The sequence below is a fragment of the Mus musculus genome, chromosome 13 (genome assembly GCF_000001635.26).
Source record: "Mus musculus strain C57BL/6J chromosome 13, GRCm38.p6 C57BL/6J".
Lineage (NCBI taxonomy): Eukaryota > Metazoa > Chordata > Mammalia > Rodentia > Muridae > Mus > Mus musculus.
In genome coordinates, this window is record NC_000079.6 from 61,292,707 (window position 1) to 61,307,589 (window position 14,883).

At 38.7% G+C, this 14,883-nt stretch overlaps 1 pseudogene; it reads right to left on the reverse strand.

Annotated features, from left to right (window-relative positions):
* Window positions 1-301: 301 nt before the first annotated feature.
* On the reverse strand, window positions 302-14,387 carry Gm5664 (annotated as a pseudogene).
* Window positions 14,388-14,883: the final 496 nt, after the last annotated feature.

The following is a 14,883-nucleotide window of genomic DNA, read 5'->3' on the forward strand; positions in this document are numbered from 1 at the left end:
TACTGTATACCACTCAGATATGCTTGGGATAGCAGGCTAGTACCTGACTGCAGTGTAGTATATTGTTAAGATTCTTTCAGTTTTATCTCCCTTTCCATCAAGTAGTGAAACTTTAAAAATGGCTCTTTTGAGAAGTTTTTTGTTTTTTGTTTTTTATGTTAAACTGACTGAACTTTGTAGAACAGAGTTGGGAGTTTTGATAGGTACAGTGGACAGCACTTAGGACCTTTCAGATTATTTGAGAGACTGTAGTGTTATGTTGAACTTGCACAGTTGTCTCTCAGTGAGCAATATTCCACCCTTAGGAACTCTGTTCCTGGGAATGAGTAGGGAGAAAAGAATGTAATGCTGAAAGTGTAGTGTAGGTTGTACTCCAAGAGAGCTTAAAAGGAGTTTTTATTATTGCTATATGTCTATTCTAGCAATACTGTTTTTATATTCTAGGACTTGGGGTGGCTTTCAGACCTTGTGGATGCAAAAAAAAAAAAAAAAAAAAAAAAGCATGTGTTCTATCAGTGGCTAAGTCTCTAGCTTTCAGAAATACTGTGGCCCAGATTTGGCATAGAGCTAACTCTGTTTGTAGCCAAGGCTGATCTTGAACTAACAAAACTAACAGTAATGGTCCAGTCTTAGCCTCCCAAATGCATATGAAGAACTCAAACTTACACCTGGATAAGACATGCCCTTTGTTTTCCTCCAAGTATTTTCGAAATTCCCAACTTGTTATGTTTAACTGTAGTGAGAAGTTTGGAGTTTTGGTGTCTTCACAAAACACAGAAATATAAAATTTGTTTTAATTTTATCTCAGATGTGGGATATGGGGCTGCTTTAGATTGTTCATAGCAGCTGACTATGATTTGCCTCATGCTCTAGCAGAGCCATGATTTTGCCACATATCAATAGTTTATGTTGTTGTGTGATGTTTGTAATTCTGGGAATTTTTCAAAGTACAGATAAATGCTAGGGCCCAAAGAGGAGGTGTGATGGCTTGTTGATTAGTTTTTGGGCTTTGTTGGTTGGTTGTTCACTGCTATTGCTTGAGGGTTTTTTAAGTAATCATGCATAAAAGAAAGAACAAGAAGAAATTAGATATCCTGGTAGCAAAGATCAAACTTTCTCTCAAGAGTCTCACTGCCCCTAAGCACTTGAAATATAACTATAGCAGTAGTGTTATGCTAATATAACAACCTTTCCAAGCTCCATGAAGTCATCATTCAGGGATCTCTTTCCTGTCCTCTATAGTCTTTTTTCTCTTATATCTAGTGTTAGGTTGTGGGAAGTGTGGGAAGTAAACCGAGCTACTCTTACCTATTTCCTATCATGTTGGAATGGACTCCTCTGGAGACAACCCTAATCTACTATTTAAACGACCCCTTATATGACTCTACTAAAAAGGATGTTTCCTGAGGAATAGAATACCTTCTTAGTTTGTTTTTTGTTTTATTTTATTGAATATTTTCTTTATTTACATTTCAAATGTTATCCCTTTTCCAGGTTTCCCCTCTGTCCAGAAGCCCCCTATTGTATCCCCATCCCCTTGCTTCTATAAGGGTATTCTACCATCAACACACCCATTCCTGTTTCCCCACCCTGGCATACCTCTACACAGGGTTATTGAGCCTTCACAGAACCAATGGCCTCTCCTTTGACTGAAGCCTGACAAGGCCATTCTCTGCTACCTATGGATCTGGAGCTATGGGTTGCTCCATGTGAGGCTATATTATGTTATGGAAAGAGGCTCAAAGACAAAATTACATATTCAGCCATGTTTTATTGTTAGTGTTTGTCATTGTTGATTTTTCCTTTTTTTCTTTCTTTCTTTCTTTCTTTCTTTTTGTTTGTTTGTTTGTTTGTTTTATAAATAAAGCAGAGTAACACAATGAGAAAAATGATGATCTCTTTTGGTTTTTCAACTTCTCAACACACTCAAGAAGATGATAGCAGACATGGTAGCTCCAAAATTTTATAGATTTTAGATTACTTGTTATGCACAAAAAGACTGCACCTCTTTGTCAGCTTCCCAATGAAGCCCAAAATTAAGTAGTGCATTTATATTGAGTGAACTTTTGAGTCTCAACAGGTTCTCCAAAAATTCAGAGCCTCTAATCAAGGACTCTGACTTAGGTGTACCTACCCAGCTTACCATCATCATGTCATAACTAACAGAAAAGGCACATTCCTGATCAAAATGTCTCTATCCATTTGCACCTCTTGTCTGTCTCTAGGATACCTAAGGAGATGCTTTAGTAATCTAGTTACAGAATTGATTCTACTTCCCCTGAGATAACAATGGACCCCTAAAATACTAAATGTTACAGTTATTCTTGTGAGACAGGCTACTCATCAAGTGTCAGGTCACTTGCTAGAGGCTAAGTTGTTTATGCACTGAATTTCTCATTGCATTAGGCACTGTTTCTGTGTTCTATGTTTCTTGCCCAACAAAGTCTCTGGGAGCACATTATTCCAGAACCTACTGGCTTCAGGTTCTAGAGAAGTCCTCAGAGTGGAAAAACCTATACAATTAATCAGATCCAGAATTTATGCTTTACTCAAACAACCATAATCATTATCCAATAAAGAGAAACTATGAATTTATTACTTCATCTCAGATACCATGGGACAAACTTACCCTCAGATTATTGATGAATATATCACAAATGGAGGAAGATGACCCTGAAGCTTCAGAAATATCAAATTCTATTGTTCCACCCATTATAGTGTGGTTATGATTACTCATTGAATGACTGCATGACAAACATTAATAGGCATTATAATAGCTGTCACAACCCTGTCTATTTCATGGTCAATATGACAAATGTTCCCAGCCAAAATTTGCTGCCCATCATCATAGTCCACTGTAGTCTGGGCCCCTGTTCAGAAAACTTCCAGCTTTGTCCCTGTAGTAATCATGAAACTTGGAGCATAAAAACATCTCAGCTACTGAAAGTAGCCTTTCAGACATACTTACCATGTGGCTGGGGCAAATCATGGAGGAGCTACACAGAGACACAGACACAGTCAATCCATCTAGTTAAAGGAAATGCCTACTGCTTTAACTTTCATGGGTGGTCTTCAAGTTCTGAATTCATCACTTTAATCCTAACTGTAACTGGGCCATGACACACCTAAGAAAAAAATTGTCCTGGTAGACTTCACTGAACTGACTCTTAGACACACAGGATACTGAGAGCTGCATACATATTCACTATCATAACTCATAAGCCACAGCTTAAAACCCTGAGGCAAGCAATGCAGAAGCCAATGTCCACAAATAATCAGGTTTCCTTAGTCACATATCCATCATATTCTGACTGCAGGAGAACAGTATTTGTTAGAGGTATATGGGCTGGCCCGGGGAATCACTGAATACAGTGGTTACAGAGAGAATTAAGACACATATGATTTAGAAATAGATTTTCTTTCTAAGATAAGCCAAAGCTTGGCCTTTTTCTCCAAAGGAAAGGAAAATGTCAAAATTCCTTAACCAAAGAAACTTCAGGATTACAAGAAAGGCTACAATCCACTAGATAAATCCTACAAAATTAGGTCTCAAAGTTCGGTTGGGCAAGAGCTTGCACACAGACTCAACAGTGCCTGCTAGGATATTTGGCCAATGATCCATCATCTTTATTGACACTATTTAGTCTAGAATTGTTTGGGTTGTTATAGAAAACTCTCTATGCAATATACCTTCTTACAGCTCTAATATACCTTCCTGTGATGAAGTTTGGTCGGTTGCTATGCACTGTAATGCTTAATCCATATCCTAAGGTCTAGTTACCTCAAGATGACTGAATTCTAATGTATGCCAGCTTTTGTTGTGCAAACTTTGATCCCTAATTTAAAACTACTGGTTGAATGAAAATGCCAACAGCCTGTAGCTGAGCAGAAGAAAGGTAGTCAAGACTTCAGTGCCTAGGCTTTGAATCTGAGGCAGAGACAACCACAAAGAAAGGGAGAAGGGAGGAAGAAGGAAGATGACACCATATGGTAAGGGGATAATGAAAACATGGTCATAAGGGCTTGGCAGTTGGGGTAGGAGAAGTCCACAGAGAACAAGGTAAGTTGTATATCAGGGTTTTTGACAATGAAGCACACAAATTAGCATAGATGTTGATATTTTTCCAGCTCTAGTGTTCTTATGGCTTAATATAAATATAAAAGTTTTATGTCTTTTATTTGAGAATTAAATGACCTGAGATAGGGTAAAAAACCTTAATTAATATTTAGCAGAGCATTCCTATACAAGAACCACCATATTCCATGATTGAACAAGGCCTCTAGAGAGCATGTTATCAGACTCACCAAATTGGAACAAAATATGATACTCAAAGTATGTTGATGGAATTGTCAGATATCACACACACACACACACACACACACACACACACACACACACATACACACGGCTTATATCTCTTCCTTTTATCACCAGTTATATGCCAAAATGTGTCTATTCTCTAACCAAGAAAGAAATACATATTTTAAAGAAGTTTGGCTTGTAGTCAACCCCTACCAGACATTATGCCTATTACATAGGTAGGTATATCTCTTACAAGGAGGGCAGTGACTTTTCGATAGTTGCTTTAAGTAATTCTTTATTAAAATTTCCAGACATTGACATTTCACAATAACACTTTGACCTGGCAAAAGATGTCAATCTACATGGTGAGAGGACCATTTTCCTGACCTCATCCTATGTATTGTCCATATAATGAGGGTTACTAGAAACACTGACACCATTGCATACACTAGCAAGATTTTATCGAAAGGACCCAGATGTAGCTGTCTCTTGTGAGACTATGCCGGGGCCTAGCAAACACAGAAGTGGATGCTCACAGTCAGCTAATGGATGGATCACAGGGCTCCCAATGGGGGAGCTAGAGAAAGTACCCAAGGAGCTAAAGGGATCTGCAACCCTATAGGTAGAACAACACTATGAACTAACCAGTACCCCGGAGCTCTTGACTCTAGCTCCATATGTATCAAAAGATGGCATAGTCGGCCATCACTGGAAAGAGAGGCCCATTGGACATGCAAACTGTATATGCCCCAGTACAGGGGAACGCCAGGGCCAAAAAAAATGGGAATGAGTGGGTAGGGAAGTGGGGGGGAGGGTGTGGGGGGCTTTTGGGATAGCATTGGAAATGTAATTGAGGAAAATATGTAATAAAAAATATTAATTAAAAAAGTCACTACTTTTCAAAATTAAAGGAAGACAGACACTAGTGTTGAACTTAAACCTTTTTTCAATATATTTTGTGCAACTATTAAACAAAATCAAACTCTTATGGGAATCAAATAGAAATTAGTGAAGTGCTTAAACTATAGTAGCCATCATGTCTTACTGGATAGACACAACAGAATTCACATTAGATCCTGTTCTACAGTAATTCATGAGCTCTATTCATGCAACAGAGGCTGGTCATGGTAAACAGAAAGTGCTTCCACTTCACAGGCTGTTTCCACTCCAACCCTTCCTTCTTATCATTAGGCACTTTACACACTGGGGTAGACAACATATGTAATAATTCCACAGTGGTTGTTCCTGCCTCTGGCATTCATACCCCATTGCTCACCATGATGGAAAGGAACCATGTTTCCCATTTAGCAAAGAGAACACAGGAAAGTGCATTCATTACAATAACTCCAAGTGTAACCACTGATCCAGAAGCCTACTTAACTCAATGATCAGAAAATGCAAAACATCCAACTCTGAGAAACAAAAGTTATCTCAGAAAGGACTGTGCAAATCACAGCAGTGAAAACTCTGGATATTTTTCCACCCACAGATGGCACAGAACCAACAATATGCCATCTTTTTTAAAATCAATGTCACAAATGTATTACTACTCAAGAAACCAGCGGCTAAATCTGAACAACTCACATACTATAACTTGTTTGCCCAGTCATAGTGTTCAAATGTTCAAGTGATGGTCACAAAAGAGAAGGGGCTGGAGTTCAAGTCTAAGAACCCATTTAAAGCCAGAATGGAGACTGGAGTTGGATCTGTGCCTAAGAACAGGGCTTTTTCCACAGAAAGCTTATTCCTTTCCCAGTACCCAAGACAATCAGCTCACAGTATCCTCTAACTATATTTTCAGATAATCTGTTGTCCTCTTCTAGTGAGCAACTGCTCACATGTAGAATGAATGTTCACACAAACACCCTCACATTAGTGATAACAATAATTTTTAAGTGTGAGATTATCATTGTAACTTGCCTGAAGTCTTGTAAAGTGAAGACACAGCTGGAGAAGCTGGCTTCAACTACAAATGATCATAATCTCTAGGATCAGTGAAATATGCTGCCTCCATGGTAGACAGCTAAGGCAAACAATAGCTGTCAACACTGGAAACACAAACACACACACAAACACACAAGCACATGCAGGCATGCATGAATTCAAGTAGGTATACTGCACACATACAATTCATCACAAAAAATTCTTGCTGTTTAATGTATGTTGGAGAATATTTATGGGGACTCTTATCCCCATTCTGACTCCAAGCATAAAATTTATTCAGAAACTTAAACATAAACACTTGCAGTTTATACCTCTTCTTCATCAGCCAATATTTCCTGCCATCTGACTCTCTTCCTTCATAACCGTAGCTGACTAACAGAACACCATGGTTGACAGCATTACTCCCACAGTTTGGCTCATAATAAATACCTGGAAAATAAAATCAAAGGTGTGAGAAGTACCAGAAACTTAATAATGATAATGGCCAATAAAAATTAGTAAGGCATTTTCTAATTAGACAAAAAAAAATGTCCAGTAAAAAAAGGAAAAGCCATCCAGGCACCACTAGGGATCCATCCCATCTGCAGACATCAAACCATGACTCTATTGATAATGCCAAGAAGATATTCCTGACTGGACCCTGGTATGGCTGTTTCCTGAGAGGTTCTATGAGCACCTCACTAATAAAGATGCAGATATACTCAACCATTGGACTGAGCCCTGGGACCCAATGAAAATGTAGGAGAAGGATTGAAGGTGCTAAATGTGATTGATAGGAAAAACAATGTCTACTAACAGAACCACCCAGAGCTCCCAGAGACTAAACCAGCAACCCAAGAGTATACATGAAGGGATACATGGCTCCAGCTACATATGTGGCAGAGGATGGCCTGATAAGAAATCAATGGGAGGGGAGGCCCTTGGTCCTGTGGAAGCTTGATGCCCCAGAGTAGGGGGATGCTAGAGTGGTGAGATGGGAGTGAGTAGGTGGAGGAACACCCCCATAAAAGCAAATGGGAGAGGGGGTTGGGATGGGGCTAGGGTAAGGGTAACCAGAAAGGAGAATATCATTTGATATGTAAACAAATAAAAAGATTAATTTAAAAAAATAGAACCCAGTATTGACAGGAATCCTTATACAGTCTTTCATCCAAATGCAAGCGATATAACAAATATAACTTTGTTAATAAACAATTCCCTACATGAATATAAATCCTATTCTCCTTTGATTTTTACTAAGAAAACCTTATTTCAAGAAAACATAACTGAATATAAAATTATTTAATTCAAGGCACTCTTTAGAATTTAGTTCTAGAAAGACTATCTTTCCATAACTTAAGATATAACCAAGATGCTCACAGTCAGCTAATGGATGGATCACAGGGCTCCCAATGGAGGAGCTAGAGAAAGTAGCCAAGGAGCTAAAGGGATCTGCAATCCTATAGGTGGAACAACAATATGAACTAACTAGTACCCCGGAGCTCTTGTCTCTAGCTGCATATGTATCAAAAGATGGCCTAGTCGGCCATCACTGGAAAGAGAGGCCCATTGGACTTGCAAACTTTATATGCCCCAGTACAGGGGAACGCCAGGGCCAAAAAGGGGGAGTGGGTGGGCAGGGGAGTGGGGGTGGGTGGGTATGGGGGACTTTTGGTATAGCATTGGAAATGTAAATGAGCTAAATACCTAATAAAAATGGAAAAAAAAACAAAAAAAAACAAAACAAACAAACAAACAAAAAAAGATATACCAAGTGGAAGAAAGTTAAGTAATTTAAGCATAATAATAATTATATATTATGAAGTACTCATATGCATGAGAATATGTGTCCTAGTTCATTTCACTTTCTGTGATGATTTGGGGATGTTAAACTTCAAGGGGTTCACATGTATGGGAGCATGTTATTACTATCTATATACTAGTTATATGCATCAAATGTTATACACAGTAATGTGTCCCGTCAATCTAACAGGGTTCTCACAATCATTCTTTATTATATCTAGAAGAAAGGTTCTCAACCTTCCTAATGATCATTTAATACAGTTCCTCATGTTCTGATGATGCCCAAACAGGAAATTATTTTCTTTGTTACTTCATAACTCCAGTTTTGCTACTGCTATGAATCTTAGTGTAAATACACAACATGCAGGACATCTGATAGTCAACCCCTGTGAAAGTGTCATTTGACCCCCAATCAGGTTTCAACATTCAATGAAGAACACATGTTTACCTTCCCTATAAAATGTGAAAGATTCGTGCAAAGCATCAGTGCCAACGGAGATGGGCCCTATAGTTGCTACAGCACACATTAAGTCTTCCTCGGTGTTTGAGACAAACAAAAAGCCAGTGATTCTAGCAGCAGAACGTTCAGGGAGGTACCGGCAATGTTTTTCCTTTAAAAGATAGAAAGGTAAGAGAATCCGTTATTTTCATTCATCTGCAGGGAAGCATGAGTCAAAATCACAACAATGCAATTTATAACTGAGTATCCCCAAACTTGGGCTGCTATAGAACATCCCAGGAAGTGAAATGAATGGAATGATTTGGAACAAATATCAGACTCACATCTTCAATGAGACCTCAGAGATCTATCTGTCCATAAGAAATTATCACATGAAGGAATATCTATTATATGTGGAATGGTTTCCATAGTCTGTGTGTGCAATAAGCGGGAATAGCAACATTGAACCTCTGCATCATTAGGCTGTGCACAGACTGATAATGAGACCTTGATGCTATACAATGATTCTATCTTCCAGTGTGAGTTCTGAGGGCTGGATTACTTTTACAGTTTTCTCTTGCCTGAGATGGCTGAAATGACAATAGTTTAGAAAACTCACTTACCCTTCCTTCGTATGGATAGGTTAACTCAGCCTTCAAACCTCCATTATTCCACACATACTTTAAAGGATAGGACATACTTCCTGTATAACAGCCACGATTCCCTTCAGTTCTAGAATACTCCACTAGGTTTTTTGCACTCAATGAGATTAGTCTCTCTGTTTTCCAGAACATCTGTCCTTCTATGGCACCAGCCATAGAAAAGGCCCAACAAGAATTACATCTGCCATAAGTAGAGAATAAAAGACTGTCACACACTGTACAAACAAGTAGCAACCCCAAATCAGACAGCTGAATGTTATGAAGAATGGACTGTTATCACGTTATTGGTGCCAAGGGAAGAAGTTTCATTCTTCTTAAAGAACTGGATGCTGCCAGCTTTCTTGTACCCCAATGAATGGTTACATGCACTCATACATGTATGTTTATGAACATATGGGGAGCACATAATGTTGTCTGGTTGTTATTATGAGCAATAAATATGGAGAATATGGAGAATGATTGGATGGAGGCCACTAGGTAGAGGTAGATAATGGTGAATGGACATGACTTCACCTGATCAGAGGAGATCAGGGGAGAGGGAAGGGAAGAGAATTGTGGGAAAAGATGACTGGGAAGGGGGCAGTGTACTGGATGTAAAATGAATAAGTAAAATAAGAATTAAATAAAAAACAAAAACAAACAAAAATAAAATACAAAGTAAATAAGTAAGAAAAATAAATTTTAATTAAAAAAATTATATTGTGTATCACTCCACAGTCAACACAAAAATAGATATCAGTGCTATTATTTTTCCCAAGAGAATGAACATGAGAGTCATGTGAAACTTTTATACCTGATGCTTCACAGAAGTCACATAGCCTCTTATTCTCTGGTCCACAAATTTGGGGAGATAACCAACAATAGGTTGGCAGATGCTTTTCTTCTTCTTAAGATTCAGGACTGGAATATCAGTCAGCATTTTCATGAATTCTTCATGAAATTCATGAAGGGGGCATTTCATGAAAATGATTGTCTTTAAGGAAAACAAAAATCATTAAAAAGCAAAATATTTAACACAAAAAAATTGGAAAAAAATATGTGATGCAGTCTGTCTCAAACTCACCATGTCACCAAAGCCATTGACCTGCATAGTGAAGTTATTCTTTCCCTAATCACTTTCAATATTATGCTGTTTGACCAGTTTCATGTTTTCTTCCCATACTGCTCTCTTCTACCCTTCTTCCTCCTGGAAATAAGCATAATGCCTGACATTTCTTTATAACTAAAACTTGCCCACAAGCTGACAAGGAGGACTCACTGCCAGAGTTCATGAGACAGGTCTCAGGATAGACAGAAAAAAGCATTCTTCAGATACCTAAGAACAGAAATTCTCACCATCCTGTATTCCTCATGCATGACTCAATAAAAGGTAGTCTCTATGTCCTCTGTTGCACCATAAATCCTAATAAGGACCATTCTCCATGGGGTCTGGCTTAATAGTGTTCATATTACTAACCATGCTGTAGTTTTTGACATATTTTATCTTCCACTCTTTCCATTCAGAATCCAAACTGAGATCAAATGATGGAGTAGCTTCAGCCACTCCCAAGCACAGGATGGCCAGCAAGCTAGCAGGTTTCGTGCCTCAAGCACCTAGACAGTGAAGAAGGAAAATAAAGTTGGCCAACTGCACCTCTTCCAAAATGCCTTTTACTCATTTCTGAGAAATAAAGAAATAAATGTTGGATAAAATTACTTGAAGTACTTTTTTTTCTTTTTTTTTTTCTTTTTTTTTAATTAGGTATTTTCCACGTTTACATTTTCAATGCTATCCCAAAAGTCCCCCATACCCACCCCCCCAACCCCCTACCCACCCAGTCCCCCTTTTTGGCCCTGGGGTTCCCCTGTACTGGGGCATATAAAGTATGCAAGTCCGATGGGCCTCTCTTTGCAGTAATGGCCGACTAGGCCATCTTTTGATACATATGCAGCTAGAGACAAGAGCTCCGGGGTACTGGTTAGTTCATATTGTTGTTCCACCTATAGGGTTGCAGTTCCCTTTAGCTCCTTGGGTAATTTCTCTAGCTCCTCCATTGGGGGCCGTGTGACCTATACAATAGCTGACTGTGATCATCCACTTCTGTGTTTGCTAGGCCCCGGCATAGTCTCACAAGAGACAGCTATATCTGGGTCCTTTCAGCAAAATCTTGCTAGTGTATGCAATGGTGTCAGCGTTTGGAAGCTGATTATGGGATGGATCCCTGGATATGGCAATCACTAGATGGTCCATCCTTTCGTCACAGCTCCAAATTTTGTCTCTGTAACTCCTTCCATGGGAGTTTTGTTCCCATTTCTAAGAAGGGGCAAAGTGTCCACACTTTGGTCTTCGTTCTTCTTGAATTTCATGCGTTTAGCAAATTGTATCTTTTATCTTGGGTATCCTAAGTTTCTGGGCTAATAACCACTTATCAGTGAGCACATATTGTGTGAGTTCCTTTGTGATTGAGTTACCTCACTCAGGATGATGCCCTCCAGGTTCATCCATTTGCCTAGGAATTTCATAAATTCATTTTTTTAATAGCTGAGTAGTACGCCATTGTGTAAATGTACCACATTTTCTGTATCCATTCCTCTGTTGAGGGGCAGCTGGGTTCTTTCCAGCTTCTGGCTATTATAAATAAGGCTGCTATGAACATAGTGGAGCATGTGTCCTTCTTACTGGTTGGGACATCTTCTGGATATATGCCCAGGAGAGGTATTGCGGGATCCTCCGGTAGTACTATGTCCAATTTTCTGAGGAATCACCAGACTGATTTCCAGAGTGGTTGTACAAGCTTGCAATCCCACCAACAATGGAGGAGTGTTCCTCTTTCTCCACATCCTCGCCAGCATCTGCTGTCACCTGAATTTTGGTCTTAGCCATTCTGACTGGAGTGAAGTGGAATCTCAGGGTTGTTTTGATTTGCTTCTCTGATGATTAAGGATGTTGAACATTTTTTCAGGTGCTTGAAGTACGTTTTTTTGAACATCAGTGCACAGATTTTGAAAATGAATAAATGTGTACTTTGGGTTAAAGGTTCCATGGATGATGTTTAGTTGTGCTAACAAAATGCCCAGCAAGTGTCCCCAATTCTAGGAGTAGAAACAGCCTGTGTATTACAAATTTACATTACTAGAAAGATGGCCATGAATCTCAAAATTGAAATGTTAGACAGTCAGAGATGTAGGACATGGATTTGTATGAACTTATGTGGCATCTGATTCTAAACACAAGGCGACCCAAAGAGCTGTGTCGGAATGACTTTCATATCTCTACCTAATAGTTGGTATGTGGGATGATCTTGAAATCTCCCATCTTGAATGAAAAATTTCTGAGCTCCTGTACTTGAGAATATGGAAAGAATCAGTACTATTTCCTTGGTTCTCTCTTAGTGACTATATACCATAATCACTAATTCAATGATAAAAGGTTCACAAGGAAAAACCACTGGATACCAGTGTAGGTGGGATACAAAATACAGCCGCTCACAGGATTCAAATCATGACTTAATGTGCCTTTCAAACGACCCTCACTATAAAGCCTAAGTAGACCTATGTCATCTGCTATTACTTTTGCACATGTTAATGAAGAATTGTAGTTTACCCAGTGACAATATACAAGGAGTTAGAAAAGATATCTGAGGCACAAGGGGCCAACTATTGATCTCTGCAAAGAGACTCAAATTTGTACTTTATGGGAACAATGTCAAGTTACACATATAGTGTCTTTTATTCCCCTTAGTTTTTCTACTTTCTTCCACCTCCAAGGAATAAGACTACAGAAACTGAGAAGATAGTCTCATTCCTGGAGATTATGCCTGATTGTCCCAGTTTTCTTATCCAGTGTCACTTCCTGTTCTGTCTTAGAAGAGGTAGGACCTTACCAGGAAGACTTCTAGTGTCTTCATGCATTCCACAAACTCAGATCTTCAGATGTGGCTGAGATCCCAGAATCTGGTGCTACTGTACTTCACATAAGATCTAAATACAGTTTCAGGCCGGGAAGTCAGTCTTGCTCTTCTTTTGATTTGCTATGCTGGTGACTGTATTAGGCCTCTAGGCTCTGAACACATAATAAGATCGGACCCTACCTGTCCTGAACATTGGGTGTGGGTATCCTCAATAGATGTGTAGAACTGACTCTGTGGATCTTAACAGAGAATGGCAGAGAACCACCTTTTTTTTCCTTGCATCACATACTTGATGTTCTTCACTCTTGAGTGGTTTAAGAAAACTATGGTAAAACAATATGGAATTTTAGTCCAACAGTGTCTTAGTGATACTATTACTGTGATAAAACACAATGACAAAAGAAAGTTGAGAAAGAAAGGGTTTTTTCTGCTTACTTAAAGTCCATCACCAAAGGAAGTCAGAACAGGAACTCAAGTAGGGCAGTAACCTGGAGGCAGGAGATGATGCAGACCCCATGAAGGATTACTGATGATTGGCTTGCTCATCATGGATTACTCAGACTGCTTTCTAATAAAACCCCTGACTGCCATACAGGAATGATATAATCCATAATGGGATGACCCCTAGTAACCCCCCTCAATAAGTCACTAATAAAAAAAAAACGCCCTACTGGCTTGTCCACAGCCTAATCTTACAGATAAGTTTTCTCTACTGAGACTACCTCCTCACTGATGACCTGTGTAGGTTAGGTTGACATAAAACTCTCCGAGAGAAACAGTTACTTTACATTAGAGTGAATAGCTTTGTTTACCATCTATGGAATGGACTGCATATGTTCTAGTTTAGTACTTCATGATTAGTCCAAAACTGCAGTAGGAGCAGTAGAATTCTATGAAAATAAAGACTCTGGGATGGGTCTTCCTTTGTCAAGGTGGAATATACCGTGCTCCCAAAAGAAGCTTAAATGGAGGTGACATTCAATATGAAAAGTGTTGTTCACAGACAAAGCCTAAGAGGGAAAATGAATGCCCTGGCCTCTGGATCTCTAGTGGTTTTTGTATTAGAGATTGCATCAGACAATCATTAGCAAGTGTGACTTGAAGTTTGCATTGGGTTATATGTGTATTACTTTATATACGTACAATAGTGTCCTTAGGTACTTGCCATTTTTTGTGCAGCTATTTACAAGTAACTCTATTAATGGATTTCCACTTTCTGCAGGAAACTCTGGACTCAATAAGCAATAATCTTGTACTCTTTCCCACAAAATCAGCATCCACATTTTTCTGTTCTCTGTGCAGAACTTTGTCTATGTCTATGGGTTGAGTGGTTTTCTTACCGTAGGCATGCTGAAAGAAATTTCCATTGTAGTTGTATTAAAAGATGTGAATGTTTAGAAATAAATGGGTCTCTAATTACTGTTCTCAAAATCTCCTCTATTACTCAGTTTATGTAATTTGATATTACATGGAAACACTGTATGTGGTTTATCCATTGATTGTTTCACTTTTCCTGCTCCAGATACAGGATGTAACATGTCAACCATATGGCCTATACTATCCAACATTCAAAAACCCTAAAATTAACCAAGAAATGACTAAAAGTAGGAAAACATTGAAGGATATTTATGTGACAATATGTAATGTAATATTAAGGCTTTAATTAAGTCTTTAAACTAAGCCTTTAAAAAATATATTTTATTAACTTTCCATAGTGGTACCTGTGTTGATTGATTCTGAACATAGAATCTTCTAATAATGTGCAGGACTTACAACAGCAATCGTGATAACTCAGGTCATCACAATCATTATTACTATCTCATCACCCATCATATCTGATGAGATGTATCTTCCTCCACTCCA